Source organism: Triticum urartu, chromosome 3 (assembly GCF_003073215.2).
Source record: "Triticum urartu cultivar G1812 chromosome 3, Tu2.1, whole genome shotgun sequence".
Taxonomy (NCBI): domain Eukaryota; kingdom Viridiplantae; phylum Streptophyta; class Magnoliopsida; order Poales; family Poaceae; genus Triticum; species Triticum urartu.
The window spans coordinates 68,406,493-68,421,941 of record NC_053024.1 but is presented as its reverse complement, the minus strand read 5'-3'; positions in this window follow the sequence as shown (position 1 = coordinate 68,421,941).

The window sequence follows — 15,449 nt, the reverse complement described above, 5'->3', positions numbered from 1 at the left end:
TAGCATTACTCTATTCATAGCGAGCAAAGTTACACACACGAAAATTTTCTAATGAGTTGGACTAACATGATTGTTAGGTTGGAGAGAGAGAGGGAGCCTACCTGGCCATGGGCAGGCTGACCCGACCTGGCCCGAAAAAGCCCTGCCGACGCTCCTCTTGGGCCGGGCCTGGGCCTAGATATTGAGCCCAAAGGCCGGCCAGTCCCTGGCCCGTCATATTTGAGAGTTAACGAAGAGGCCCACCGGGCTTTTACATTGACAGGCTGGGCTTGTGCCTGATTTCTAGGCCCCATGCTTGGGCCGGGCACGGGCCTGGGATTTCTACGTCAGGCTTGGTCAGGCCCGGCCCGAGGGATGGCCAGGTCTAGGAGGGAGGGAGGATATGTAGATCTAGTCGGCAAAGAATATCCGTAAATAGGATTGCTTTCTCACAATAGTAAGCTTGTACTACCAAAAATGATACACACGCTGACCTTTACATGTAGATTATGGGCTCCTTCCTCCTCATTAAACTTGCCCTTTACATGTCCTTTACGATACACACGCTAACCTTTACATGTCCATTTGGGGATGTCGTTCGGATGCCCTTCTACACACTTACATATTTCGAGCTTCTGCTTTCCGATTTGTTTCACTCATTTCTAACCATTCAGTTAATCCTTCATACACTCATCGTGTGTCTAGCATTACTCATTTCATGGCGAGCAAAGTTACACCTACAAAAATTTCTAATGAGTTCGACTTACATGATTATTAGGTTGGAGAGAGGGACGGAGGCTACCTGGCCATGGGCAGCGTGACCCGACCCGGCCCGAAAAAGCCCAGCCCGACGCTCCTCATGGGTCGGGCCCAGGGGCCCGCCATATTTGCGAGTTAACGAAGACGCACGCGGCTTTTAGGTTGCCGGGCCGGGCTTGGCCCTGATTTATAGGCCCGACGCCTGGGCCGGGCCCGGGCCTCGGATTTCTACGTCGGGCTTGGTCAGGCCCTACCCGAGGGATGGCCAGGTATAGGAGGGAGAGAGGATATGTAGATCTCGTCGGTAAAGAACATCCGTAAATAGGATTGCTTTCTCACAGTAGTAAGGTTGTATGACCAAAAATGATACACACGTTGACCTCTACATGTAGATTATGGGCTCCTTCCTCATTAAACCGCCCTTCACATGTCTTACACAGCTGACCTTTACATGTCCTTTGGGGATGGGCATGGATACCATTCTACACATTCACATATTTCGAGCTTCTGTTTCCGATTTGTTTCACTCATTCCTAACCATTCAGTTAATCCTTCGTACACTCATCGTGTGTCTAGCATTACTCATTTCATAGCGAGCAAAGTTACACATACTGAGTTGGACTTACATGATTATTAGGTCGGAGAGAGGGAGGGAGCCTACCTGGCCATGGGCAGCCTGACCCGACTCGGCCCGAAAAAGCCCAGCCTGACGCTCCTCATGGGCCAGGCCTGGCCCTAGATATTGAGCCCGAAGGCTGGGCTAGGTGCGGGCCCATCATATTTGCGAGTTAACGAAGAGCCGGCAGGCTTTTACGTTGACAGGCCGGGCTTGGGCCTGATTTCTAGGCATGACGCCTGGGCCGGGCCCAGGCCTGGGATTTCTACGTCGAGCTTGGTCATGCCCGGCCCGAGGGATGGCCTGGTATAGGAGGGACAGAGGATATGTAGATCTAGTCGGCAAAGAATATCCGTAAATAGCATTGCTTTCTCACAGTAGTAAGGTTGTACGACCAAAAATGATACACACACTGAGCTTTACGTGTAGATTATGGGCTCCTTCCTCCTCATTAAACCTGTCATTTACATGTCCTTTACATGATACACACGCTAACCTTTACATGTCCTTTCGGGGATGGCCGTTGAGATGCCCTTCTACACACTCACATATTTTGAGCTTCTATTTCCAATTTGTTTCACTCATTCCTAACAATTCAAATAATCCTTCGTACACTCATCGCGTGTCTAGCATTACTCATTTCATAGCGAGCAAAGTTACACATATGAAAATTTTCTAATGAGTTGGACTTACATGATTATTAGGTTGGAGAGAGGGACGGAGGCTACCTGCCCATGGGCAGCGTGACCCGACCCGGCCCGAAAAATCCCAGCCCGATGCTCCTCATGGGCCGGGCCCGGGCCCGCCATATTTGCGAGTTAACAAAGAGGCACGTGGGCTTTTACGTTGCCGGGCCGGGCTTGGCCCTGATTTATAGGCCCGACGTCTGGGCCGGGCCCGGGCCTCGGATTTCTACGTCGAGCTTGGTCAGGCCCTGCCCGAGGGATGGCCAGGTATAGGAGGGAGAGAGGATATGTAGATCTCGTCGGTAAAGAACATCCGTAAATAGGATTTCTTTCTCACAATAGTAAGGTTGTATGACCAAAAATGATACACACGTTGACCTTTACATGTAGATTATGGGCTTCTTCCTCATTAAACCTGCCCTTTACATGTCCTTTACACACGCTGACCTTTACATGTCCGTTTGGGGATGGGCGTTGGGATACCATTCTACACATTCACATATTTCGAGCTTTTATTTCCGATTTGTTTCACTCATTCCTAACCATTCAGTTAATCCTTCGTACACTCATCCTGTGTCTAGCATTACTCATTGCATAGCGAGCAAAGTTACACATACTGAGTTGGACTTATATGATTATTAGGTCGGAGAGAGGGAGGGAGCCTACCTGGCCATGGGCAGCCTGACCCGACTCGGCCCGAAAAAGCCCAGCCTGACGCTCCTCATGGGCCAGGCCTGGCCCTAGATATTGAGCCCGAAGGCTGGGCTGGGTGCGGGCCCGTCATATTTGCGAGTTAACGAAGAGGCCGGCAGGCTTTTACGTTGACAGGCCGGGCTTGGGCCTGATTTCTAGGCATGACGCCTGGGCCGGGCCCAGGCCTGGGATTTCTACGTCGAGCTTGGTCATGCCCGGCCCGAGGGATGGCCCGGTATAGGAGGGAGAGAGGATATGTAGATCTAGTCGGCAAAGAATATCCGTAAATAGCATTGCTTTCTCACAGTAGTAAGGTTGTACGACCAAAAATGATACACACACTGAGCTTTACGTGTAGATTATGGGCTCCTTCCTCCTCATTAAACCAATCCTTTACATGTCCTTTACATGATACACACGCTAACCTTTACATGTCCTTTTGGGGATGGCCGTTGGGATGCCCTTCTAGACACTCACATATTTCGAGCTTCTGTTTCCGATTTGTTTCACTCATTCCTAACCATTCCATCGCGTGTCTAGCATTACTCATTTCATAGCGAGCAAAGTTACACATATGAAAAATTTCTAATGAGTTGGACTTACAGGATTATTAGGTTGGAGAGAGGGACGGAGGCTACCTGGCCATGGGCAGCGTGACACGACCCGGCCCGAAAAATCCCAGCCCGATGCTCCTCATGGGCCGGGCCCAGGCCCGCCATATTTGCAAGTTAACGAAGAGGCACGTGGGCTTTTATGTTGCCGGGCCGGGATTGGCCCTGATTTATAGGCCCGACACCTGGGCCGGGCCCGGGCCTCGGATTTCTACTCCGGGCTTGGTCAGGCCCGGCCCGAGGGATGGCCAGGTATAGGAGGGAGAGAGGATATGTAGATCTCGTCGGTAAAGAACATCCGTAAATAGGATTGCTTTCTCACAGTAGTAAGGTTGTATGACCAAAAATGATACACACGTTGACCTTTACATGTAGATTATGGGCTCCTTCCTCATTAAACTTGCCCTTTACATGATACACACGCTGACCTTTACATGTCCGTTTGGGGATGGGCGCTGGGATACCATTCTACACATTCACATATTTCGAGCATCTGTTTCCGATTTGTTTCACTCATTCCTAACCATTCAGTTAATCCTTCATACACTCATCGTGTGTCTAGCATTACTCATTTCATAGCGAGCAAAGTTACACATACTGAGTTGGACTTACATGATTATTAGGTTGGAGAGAGGGAGGGAGCCTACCTGGCCATGGGCAGCCTGACCCGACTCGGCCCGAAAAAGCCCAGCCTAACGCTCCTCATGGACCGGGCCTGGCCCTAGATATTGAGCCCGAAGGCTGGGCTAGGTGCGGGCCCGTCATATTTGCGAGTTAACGAAGAGGCCGGCAGGCTTTTATGTTGACAGGCCGGGCTTGGGCCTGATTTCTAGGCATGATGCCTGGGCCGGGCCCGAGCCTGGGATTTCTACGTCGAGCTTGGTCATGCCCGGCCCAAGGGATGGCCTGGTATAGGAGGGAGAGAGGATATGTAGATCTAGTCGGCAAAGAATATCCGTAAATAGGATTGCTTTATCACAGTAGTAAGGTTGTACGACCAAAAATGATATACACACTGAGCTTTACGTGTAGATTATGGGCTCCTTCCTCCTCATTAAACCTATCATTTACATGTCCTTTACATGATACACACGCTAACCTTTACATGTCCTTTCGGGGATGGCCGTTGGGATGCCCTTCTACACACTCACATATTTCGAGCTTCTGTTTCCGATTTGTTTCACTCATTCCTAACCATTCAAATAATCCTTCGTACACTCATCGCGTGTCTAGCATTACTCATTTCATAGCGAGCAAAGTTACACATATGAAAATTTTCTAATGAGTTGGACTTACATGATTATTAGGTTGGAGAGAGGGAGGGAGCCTACCTGGCCATGGGCAGCGTGACCTGACCCAGCCCGAAAAAACCCAGCCCGACGCTCCTCATGGGCCGGGCCTGGGCCCATCATATTTCCAAGTTAACAAATAGGCCCGTGGGCTTTAACATTGATGGGTCGGGCTTGGGCCTGATTTCTAGGCCCGTCGCCTGTGCCGAGCCCAGCCCTGGGATTTCTACGTCGGGCTTGGTCAGGACCGGCCAGAGAGATGGCCAGGTATAGGAGGGAGAGAGGATATGTAGATTTCGTCGGTAAAGAAATCCGTAAATAGGATTGCTTTCTCACAGTAGTATGGTTGTATGACCAAAAATGATACACATGCCGACCTTTACATGTAGATTATGGGCTCCTTCCACATTAAACCTGCCCTTTACATGTCCTTTACATTATACACATGCTGACCTTTACATGTCCGTTTGGGGATGGGCATTGGGATACCCTTCTACACACTCACATATTTCGAGTTTCTGTTTCTGATTTGTTTCACTCATTCCTAACCATTCAGTTAATCCTTCGTACACTCATCGTGTGTCTAGTATTACTCATTTCATAGCAAGCAAAGTCACACATACGAAAAATTTCTAATGAGTTTGACTTACAGGATTATTAGGTTGGAGAGAGGGAGGGAGCCTACCTGGCCATGGGTAGCCTGACCCGACCCGGCCCGAAAAAGCCCAGCCCGACCCTCCTCATGGGCCGGGCCTAGGACTATATTTGAGCCCGATGGCCGGGCCGGGCCCGTGCCTATCATATTTGCAAGTTAACGAAGAGGCCCAGTGGGCTTTTACATTGCCGGGCCGGGCTTGGGCCTGATTTCTAGGCCCGACGCCTGGGCCGGGCCCGGGCCTAGGATTTCTACATTGGGCTTGGTCAAGCCCGACTCGAAGCCTGACGCGGCCCGAGGGATGGCCAGGTATAGGAGAGAGAGAGGATATGGAGATCTAGTCGGTAAAGAATATCCGTAAATAGGATTGCTTTCTCACAGTAGTAAGGTTGTACGACCAAAAATGATACACACGCTGACCTTTACATGTAGATTATGGGCTCCTTCCTCCTTGTTAAACCCACCCTTTACTTGTCCTTTACATGATACACACGCTGACTTTTACATGTCCGTTTGGGGATGGGCATTGGGATGCCCTTCTACACACTCACATATTCTGAGCTTCTGTTTCCAATTTATTTCACTCATTCCTAACCATTCAGTTAATCCTTCGTACACTAATTGTGCGTCTAGCATTGCTCATTTCATAGCGAGCAAAGTTACACAGACGAAAAATTTCTAATGAGTTGGACTTACAGGATTATTAGGTTGGAGAGAGGGAGGGAGCCTACCTGGCCACGGGCAGCCTGACCCGACCCGGCCCGAAAAAGCCCAGCCGAACATGGTCAGTAACTTTGTTGTCAATGATCTCGGTAGAGTTGTTCTGGATGCCCAGCCATGGATCAAAGGAGTTGGGTTGTTCCGTTTTAGAAGTGCTCTGGCTCGTCAAGCCTTAGTTGATCATCCACCCTTCAATCTGGGTAATGATAGATTTGTTAGATTTATTCTGCATGATGTGGGCATAAATTATAGAGCAACGCAGGGTTTTCGCCGTGGATGGATTATGTTGCTTGGTGTTCCTTTGGATTATAGGCGCACACAGTACCTCGCGGATGTGATTAGCACGTTTGGTAGATTTCACCATTGGCACCAAGATGATCCAATGCTTGTCCGCTCCTTGGTTTATGTGTCTTTCCCTGCGCCGACTTTGGTTCCATGCTCTGTGACTTACAGAGAATATGCAGACTTTGGTGGTGCTAAAATCTCTTGGTCTGCGCCTGTATACATTCTCTCAGTAGATTTTGCAGACATCTTGCCAGCAGATGAAGACCCCATGCCCTTCAATGGCAATCCGCACCCCCTCCATGGCAATTTGCAGTTTGATAATCACAATTAGGTTCTGCCAGAATTTCCTGAGCTAGGTTAGAATGATGTGCCACATCCTGTCAATGAGCAACAACACAATGATGTACATCCGGTCCAGGAAGCTGTGCAGCAAGAGGAACTTCAGGAGATTCAGTCTCAGGAGTCTATAGTTCTACAACTTTCTGATGATTCAGTTAACAATACTGACAATGTTGTAGAGGTAGTTGTCTTCCTGCCCCCAATGGGACCACAGCAACCTCCTCTTCTGATTGGGCAAGTTTTCACTTTCTATGGACCGGTTTTGCCGCCTATGATAAAGTGGCAGCGTACTTTCGAGAAGATGTTGTCGCTTATGTGGTCTTCGGACAGTCCCCAGCTTGTTTTTAAGTCTGACATTGGTGACATGCTCAGCAAGTAGTCCTTGGAGGTCCTCTGCAATGCCCCAGCTTCCACTCTTAAGCTCCTGCCTGCACCTGCCTCCTCGATCACCTCTGCTCTGGATGTGCCAACTTCTCCTGTTAAAAGGCCAGTTGCTCGGGCTCTCTGCTTCGAGGACCTCGATGAGCCAGTTTCTGAAGTCTTTGAATTCTCAGCTGTGCCTGAAGTACCTCTGAAGAGAGCAAGGAAACCTAAAGCCCCAAGAGTTATTATTGACACTGATGTTCGGCGCAGTGCACGTCTCAGCGCTCTCCGTGATGGCTACCGCAAAGTAACAAGTGGCACTTCGTCCAAGAAGACTCACACTTTGAAGAAGCGCAAGACTAGCAGTTTCCAGTCTGAAGATAGTCCCTCTGTGCCCCCACCAACTGCTATTGCAGACCTTCAACGCATTGGCGCTCGTCTTCGCATTGCACTCGAGAAGATCTCTATAGATAAGCTTGTTGTTGATCCTGCCAAGTCCAACAGAAGTGTGGGTTGTGATGATTAGTTACTTCATGCAGGGTTCTGGTCTATGGCGTACCATAATCACCATTTATCTTTCTTTCTATGTTTGGAACTATGTGCAGCTTGTTTTCTCTATGGGACAGTCTAGGTCACTGCGTGGCCTACCTTTTATGCTTTTACTTTTGGTTTGTAATGAATCAGACAAGGTTTAAGGAGTGGAAAGTTCTATGTTGGAATGTTCGGGGCCTCAATTCTGAAGCGCGTCAGCTTGCGGTTAGACAAAAGATCAATGAAAGTGGTTGCTCTGTTATTTGTCTTCAGGAAACTAAATGTATGCATATGGATCAACGTTTCATTAGGAAGTTCTGCCCGAGGCGTTTTGATAATTTTGTTTATGTTCCCTCGACTGGTGCGTCTGCTGGTATGGTGGTTATTTGGAATTCATCCTTTTTCATAGGTTCTTTAATTGAGGCAAAATCCTATGGGATAATTGTGGAGTTCAAATCCAAGCATACTTCTGAAACATGGTATTTAGTTTCCGTTTATGGCCCGTGTCATGGACCTGCCCGTGACGAATTTGTTCAGTGGTTATATAACCTTGATATTCAGTTTGGTGTCAATTGGTTGCTTTTGGGTGACTTCAACTTCACGCGATCACTTGAGAACCGCAATCTTCCGGGTGGCGATGTTAATGATATCTTCGTGTTTAATGAAATAATTGGTCATTTGGGTCTTGTTGAGCTGCCAATAAAGGGTCATCAATATACTTGGTCGAATATGCAAACTTCACCGCTTCTCGAACAGTTTGATTGGTTCTTCACGTTGGTTGCTTGGACATCGGACCACCCCAACACGATGGTATTTCCTCTTGCACGCACTGCCTCTGACCATGTTCCGTGTGTGGTCTCGATTGCCACATGTATCCCCAAGGCAAAGGTTTTCCGCTTTGAGAATTATTGGGTTGATTTGCCTGGTTTTGCAGACTGTGTTTCTAAGGTTTGGAATAGGCCAGTGGCAAAATCGTCAATTGCCTTAACAATTTCGGCCAAGTTTAAGTCTCTTCGTTATGCTCTCAAGAAATGGCATTTAAACCTATCCACAGTCAAAGCTCTAATTGCTGATTGTAATAAAGTGATTATTTTTCTTGATAATCTTGAGGAAATTAGGGCTTTGAGTTGGCCGGGGTTCAATTTTCGTACAATTGTTAAATTGCACCTTGAGGATATATTACATTGGCAATTTATCTACTGGAAGCAGCGTTGCACGATCAGAAACATCAAAGTTGGTGAGGAGAATTCGAAATTTTTTCATGCCATGGCTACGGAAAGATATCGCAGGAACACTATCTCCTCAATTAAGTCTGTGCAGGGTGATGTGGTCACAGATCACCAACAGCTGGCAGGGATGTTTTGGGCTGATTTCAACCAACGAATGGGCCAATCGAAAGGGATTCAAATGGGATTTGACCTAGACACATTAATTCCCAGGATCAATGGTCTAGAGGAGTTGTCTTTACCGTTCACGGACTTTGAGGTGGATGCGATCATTAAGAATATGCCTGCTGATCGTGCTCCGGGACCAGACGGGTTCACTGGCCTTTTCTTAAAGAAATGTTGGTCTATTTTGAAGGAGGACTTTATGAAGCTTGTGCGAGAATTCTATGAAGGGAAGTGCAATTTGGAGTGTCTCAACACATCTCTTATCACCCTCATTCCGAAGAAGCTGAGCCCTGAATATGTCAGTGATTTCCGACCCATATCATTGACTAATACATGTTTGAAGTTTTTAACCAAGCTTTTGGCAAATCGTCTTCAGGGTGTGATCTTGAAATGTATCCACCGCAACCAATATGGTTTTCTTCGGTGTAGATCCATTCAGGACTGTCTAGCCTGGTGTTTTGAGTACATCCACCAATGCAAAGCTTCCAAGAGGCATATCATTCTTCTTAAGCTTGACTTCACCAAGGCTTTCGACACCATTGAGCATGAACTTATTCTTAGAATTCTGAAATGTAAGGGATTTGATGATCGTTGGACAAGTTGGGTTCAGAGCATTTTGTCCACGGGCTCTTCTTCGGTTCTTTTGAATGGAGTGCCTGGTAATCATTTTGTCTGTCGTTCGGGTGTTCGTCAAGGAGATCCGCTATCTCCTTTGCTCTTTGTGATTGCGGTGGACTTACTTCAGTCAGTCGTAAATGAAATGTGCTCAAGGAATATTCTCACCTTGCCAATCCCAACTGCCTCGAGGGACTATCCGATCATTCAGTATGCGGACGATACCCTCATCATTCTTCCAGCTATTGACAATCAGCTCATTGCTTTTAAAGACATGCTTGAAGTCTTTGCTAAATCAACCGGTCTGAGGGTAAATTTTAGTAAGTCCTCTTTGATACCCATCAATATGAGTGATGACGAGGGAAAACGTGTTGCTTGCATACTTGGGTGTGATGTTGGTTCCATGCCATTCACTTACCTGGGACTACCAATGGGTACCACCCGGCCAACAATTTATGATCTGTTGCCTTTGGTGGATCGTATTAAGCGACGATTATCTGCGTCTTCTTGCTTTTTGAACCAAGGAAGCCGGCTTCAGCTCTTTCAATCTGTTCCAAGTTCTATGCCAATATATTTCTTGTGCACTCTTTCACTACCGCAGGGCATCTTAAAGCAGATTGAGCGCATCATGCGGCAATGCTTGTGGAGAGGGAACTCGGATACGCCCCGGCAATCATTGGCGGCTTGGGACTTGGTATGTCGTCCTAAATCATTTGGAGGTCTGGGCGTTCTGGACTTGAGCATTCAGAATGATGCCTTGTTGATCAAGCATCTTTTCAAGTTCTTTAATAAGAGGGACGTGCCATGGGTGTCTCTTATGTGGGACACTTATTATGCTGCCGCGCCTCCCCAAGTCACTCAAAGCTGCGGTTCTTTCTGGTGGAGGGACGTATTCAAGTTATATGATAAGTTTTGCAAGTTGGCAGTTCCACACGTTCGAACGGGAGATACGGTGATCTTCTGGCTAGACCGTTGGCAGCTTGGCAATAATACAGTTATCATGCAACATCAGTTTCCGAGGCTTCACTCTTTTGTGATTGATGACTCTTTCACAGTCAAGGATATGATGGAGCTATCGGACCTAACAGACAATCTCCATCTACCACTGTCTGCTGAGGCCTTTGAAGAATTTAATCAACTCCAGGCATTACTTCCCTTGGTCAACCTTCACGATGGGGAAAAGGATGTCTGGAAATGGCCGTCCAAGTCTGGCGACTATCAGTCCAGGATTTATTACTTGTCATGCTTTTCGGACACAGTTGTTGATCCCATATTCCGGTGGATCTGGAAATGTTCTTGTACTCTGAAGTTTAAGGTTTTTGGTTGGCTCCTTTTGATGGATCGCCTGAACACTAGAGACATGATGCAGCGGCGACATTGGATTATCCAGGATGACACTTGTGTTCTATGTCACTTGGCCTCTCATGAAGACAGAGCACATCTCTTCTTTGCTTCTAATTTTAGTCAGCGTGTCTGGAACTATTTGGGTATTACATGGAATCCTCAACCTAACCAGACCACTTATGACATGGCTTCTGATGCTAGGAGGGATTTTGGCCAACCTTTTTTCTCAGAAGTAGTCTTCACCGCCACTTGGAATATTTGGACACAAAGAAATGGGAAGATTTTCAGAAATGAACCACCTTCATTCAGATCATGGAGGAGAAATTTTCTGCATGACATCTCTCTTTTAGCTCATAGAATCAAATGTAAATATAGGAATAGATTAATCTCTTGGATAGCTACATTACCCTAATCACTTCTCCTGTAAGTTTTTTTTCTCCTCCCTTCCCTCACCTTTGTAACTTGTAATACTTTGATATTGTGGTTCAATAAAGGACTGTGAGGCTGTTGCCTTGCAGTATGTAGTCAAAAAAATTCTAATGAGTTGGACTTATAGGATTATTAGGTTGGAGAGAAGGAGGGAGCCTACCTGGCCATGGGCAGCCTGACCTGACTCGGCCCGAAAAAGCCCAGCCTGACGCTCCTCAGGGCCGGGCCTAGGCCTAGATATTGAGCCCGAAGGCTGGGCCGGGCCCGGGCCCATCATATTTGCGAGTTAACGGAGAGGCCCGCGGGCTTTTATGTTGACGGGCCGGGCTTGGGCCTGATTTCTAGGCCTGACGCCTGGGCCGGGGCTGGGCCTGGGATTTCTACGTTGGGCTTGGTCATGCCAGGACCGAAGGCCGGCCCGGCCCGAGGAATGGCCCGGTATAGGAGGGAGAGAGGATACATAGATCTAGTCGGCAAAGAATATCCGTAAATATGATTGCTTTCTCACAGTAGTAAGGTTGCACGAACAAAAATGATACACACGCTGACCTTTACGTGTAGATTATGGGCTCCTTCCTCCTCATTAAACCTACCCTTTACATGTCCTTTACATGATAAAAACATTGACCTTTACATGTCCGTTTGGGGATGGCCGTTGGGATGCCCTTCTACACACTCACATATTTCGAGCTTCTGTCTCCGATTTATTTCACGCATTCCTAACCATTCAAATAATCCTTCGTACACTCATCGCGTGCCTAGCATTACTCATTTCATAGCGAGCAAAGTTACACATACGAAAAATTTCTAATGAGTTGGACTTACAGGATTATTAGGTTGGAGAGAGGGAGGGAGCCTACCTGGCCATGGGCAGCCTGACCCGACCCGGCCCAAAAAAGTTCATCCCGACGCTCCTCATGGGCTGGGCCTGGGCCTAGATATTGAGCCAGAAGGCCGGGCCCGTCATATTTGCGAGTTAATGAAGAGGCTCGATGGGCTTTTACGTTGACGGGTCGGGCTTGGGCCTGATTTCTAGGCCCCACGCCTGGGCCGGGCCCGGGCCTGGGATTTCTACGTCGGTCTTGGTCAGGCCCGGCCCGACCCGAGGGATGGCTGGGTATAGGAGGGAGAAAGGATATGTAGATCTAGTCGCTAAAGGATATCCGTAAATAGGATTGCTTTCTCACAGTAGTAAAGTTGTACGACCAAAAATGATCACACGCTGACCTTTACATGTAGATTATGGGCTCCTTCCTCCTCATTAAACCTGCCCTTTACATGTCCTATACAGGATACAGACGCTGACCTTTACATGTCAGTTTGGGGATGGGCGTTCGGATGCCCTTCTACACACTCACATATTTCGAGCTTCCGTTTCTGATTTATTTCACTCATTCCTAACCATTTAGTTAATCCTTCGTACACTCATCGTGTGTCTAACATTACTCATTTCATAGGGAGCAAAGTTACACACACGAAAAATTTCTAATGAGTTGGACTTACAGGATTGTTAGGTTGGAGAGAGGGAGGGAGCCTACCTGGCCATGGGCAGCGTGACCCGACCCGGCCCGAAAAAGCCCAGCCCGACGCTCCTCATGGGCCGGGCCCGGGCCCGGGCCCGTCATATTTGCGAGTTAACGAAGAGGCCTGCGGGCTTTTACGTTGATGGGCCGGGCTTGGGCCTGATTTCTAGGCCCGACGCCTGGGCCGGGCCCAGGCCTGGGATTTCTACGTTGGGCTTGGTCAGGCCCGGCCCGAATCCCGACGCGGCCCGAGGGATGTCCAGGTATAGGAGGGAGAGAGGATATGTAGATCTAGTCAGTAAATAATATCCGTAAATAGGATTGCTTTCTCAAAGTAGTAAGGTTGTATGACCAAAAATGATACACACGCTGACCTTTACATGTAGATTATGGGCTCCTTCCTCCTCGTTAAACCCGCCCATTACATGTCCTTTACATGATACACACGCTGGCGTTTACATGTCCGTTTGGGGATGGGCGTTGGGATGCCCTTCTACACACTCACATATTTCGAGCTTCTGTTTCCGATTTATTTCACTCATTCCTAACCATTCAGTTAATCCTTCGTACACTCATCGTGTGTCTAGCATTACTCATTTCATAGCGAGCAAAGTTACACATACGAAAAATTTCTAATGAGTTGGACTTACAGGATTATTAGGTTGGAGAGAGGGAGGGAGCCTACCTGGCCATGGGCAGCCTGACCCAACCCGACCCGACCCGAAAAAGCCCAGCCCGACGCTCCTCATGGGTCGGGACTGGGCCTAGATACCTAGGCCGAAGGCCGGCCCGGGCCCGTCATATTTGCGAGTTAACGAAGAGGCCCGGCAAGCTTTTATGTTGACGGGCCGGTCTTGGGCCTGTTTTCTAGGCCCGATGCCTGGGCCGGGCCCGGGCCTGGGATTTCTACGTCAGGCTTGGTCAGGCCCGGCCCGAAGCCTGGCCCGACCCGAGGGATGGCCAGGTATAGGAGGGAGAGAGGATATGTAGATCTAGTCGGTAAAGGATATCCGTAAATAGGATTGCTTTCTCATAGTAGTAAGGTTGTATGACCAAAAATGATACACACACTGACCTTTACGTGTAGATTATGGGTTCCTTCCTCCTCATTAAACCTGCCCTTTACATGTCCTTTACATGATACACGCGCTGACCTTTACATGTTCGTTCGGGGATGGGCGTTGGAATGCCCTTCTACACACTCACAGATTTCGAGTTTCTGTTTCTGATTTGTTTCACTCATTTCTAACCATTCAGTTAATCCTTCGTACACTCATCGTGTGTCTAGGATTACTCATTTCACAGCGAGCAAAGATACACATACGATAAATTTCTAATGAGTTGGACTTACAGGATTATTAGGTTGGAGAGAGGGAGGGAGCCTACCTGGCCATGGGCAGCCTGACCCGACCCGACCCAAAAAAGCCCAGCCCGACGCTCCTCACAGGCCGGGCCTGGGCCTAGATATTGAGCCCGAAGGCCGGGTCGGGCCCAGGCACGTCATATTCGTGAGTTAACGAAGAGGCACAACGGGCTTTTACGTTGACGGGCGGGGCTTGGGCCTGATTTCTAGGCCCGACGCCTGGGCCGGGCCTGGGATTTCTATGTCGGGCTTGGTCAGGCCCTGTCCATAGCCCGACCCGACCCGAGGGATGGCCAGGTATAGGAGGGAGAGAGGATATGTAGATCTAGTCGGTAAGGAATATCCGTAAATAGGATTGATTTCTCACAGTAGTAAGGTTGTATGACCAAAAATGATACACACGCTGACCTTTATATGTAAATTATTGGTTCCTTCCTTCTCATTAAACCTGCCCTTTACATGTCCTTTACATAATACACATGCTGACTTTTACATGTCCGTTTGGGGATGGGCGTTGGGATCCCTTCTACACACTCACATATATCGAGCTTATGTTTCTAATTTGTTTCACTCATTCCTAACCATTCAGTTAATACTTTGTACACTCATCGGGTGTCTAGCATTACTCATTTCATAGCGAGTAAAGTTACACATACAAAGAGTTTCTAATGAGTTGGATTTACAGGATTATTAGGTTGAAGAGAGGGAGGGAGCCTACCTGGCCATGGGCAGCCTGACACGACCCGGCCCGAAAAAGCCCAGCCCGACGCTCCTCATGGGCTGGGGCTGGGCCTAGATATTGAGCCCAAAGGCCGGGCCAGGCCCGGACCCGTCATATTTGCGTGTTAACAAAAAGGCCCGACGGGCTTTTGCGTTGACGGGCCGGGCTTGGGCCTGATTTCTAGGCACGCGCCTATGCCAGGCCCGGGCCTGGGATTTCTACATCAGGCTTGCTCAGGCCCGGCCCGGCCCAAGGGATGGCCAGGTATAGGAGAGAGAGGATATGTGGATCTAGTCATAAAGAATATCCGTAAATAGGATTGCTTTCTCACAGTAGTAAGGTTGTACGATCAAAAATGACACACACGTTAACCTTTACATGTAGATTGGAGCAACTCCAATGGGGCGATCCATTTCGTTCGCCCGCGTCCGTTTGGGTCTGCGCGGACAAAAGTGAAGGCCCAACGCGCCGACCCAAGCTCAAATCGTGTCCGCCTGGCGTCCGCGCCGACCCATTTCCGGCCCAAAATTGTGCGTG